Here is a 1,315-nt window from a genome sequence, read left to right on the forward strand (position 1 = left end):
GAAAATGTATTCTCTACAATAACATCAATCGAAAACGATCGAGGCCCTAGAGTAACGAACCAGCACAAACCACATTGAAACTGAATTGCATCCAAAACAGGTCATGTTGTCAATTTGGTGGGATTACAAAGGTGTTGTGTATTTTGAGCTGCTTCCAAGGAACCAAACGGTCAAATCGAATAACTCTTATCGCGAAAAATCGTGCTTTATATATATATATATATATATATATAGATAGATAGATAGATAGATAGATAGATAGATAAATAGATGGAAAGAGAGAGAGTGAGAGATAGGTAGATAGATATAGATATGTAAAGCACAATTTATTTGTGATCAGAGTCGTTCGTAAACTGAGGTACTATTGTATTAAATAAATATGAGAAAGACCGAAGATAAAGTATGATTTATTCATGATGAGAGGATCAGAGTTGTTCGAAAATCAAGGTTTTGCTGAATATATATATATATCAGGGTCATGCGATTTATGCCCGAGACTGTTTCATTTCCGACTTGACCTTCTAAACCATGTCAGGTTTAAGCATCATGGAGGTACCAGATGAACCAAACTCGGTCACTAGTGTTGCCGACGACATAGTGATATTAGGATAAAAACGTTGTAGTATGTTGTCCAAAAGTCGTCCATATTTATTAGAGTAGACATGCACATGCCACTGGATGTACTTCAGAAATCCCATCGTTTCAAAACCGATACTTTTTTCTTGACTTATTTTCATACCTGTAGCTCATAGTTGATATGTTGCGCAATCAACTATCTTGTATCCAAGGTGTAGAATGAGGCACTTATGTGATTTTTTAAACTGATTCTTTGCTATAACGTCTCTCCATTTCAGAGATCTGTCTGAAAATGCTCGAATGTAACGTCTACCAAACGATATATAATAACACAAAGTAAAAGAGCGAACAGATAGAACGAAAAACTTGTTTAAGAAGTCATTCCGGGTCCTATATGCAAACCTGGGTTATATTGCTTTTATGCACTAAAAGCATTTTTCCTGTTTATGTTCTCTCAAATCAAGTTACTTCTAAAATAGTAGCGCGTATTTTATGCCAACAAATATGGAGTTTTCTTTTAAAATGTCAATAAAGTTTTGTGGATTTACTAATGTGATCATTATCTTTATAATGATAATCAATATTCGTGTTTAAAGTTAACTTACTTAAAAGTGTAAACACTTTTTTTCTTATTCGCATATATTTTGAAAACTGATTAAATAAATGGAAGCAATTAACGTTTAATCGTCGATGTATGCTTATCCGTCAATTAAATTATTATATATATATATGTGTATAT

The sequence above is a fragment of the Octopus bimaculoides genome, chromosome 10, assembly GCF_001194135.2.
Source record: "Octopus bimaculoides isolate UCB-OBI-ISO-001 chromosome 10, ASM119413v2, whole genome shotgun sequence".
In the NCBI taxonomy this organism is placed as follows: domain Eukaryota; kingdom Metazoa; phylum Mollusca; class Cephalopoda; order Octopoda; family Octopodidae; genus Octopus; species Octopus bimaculoides.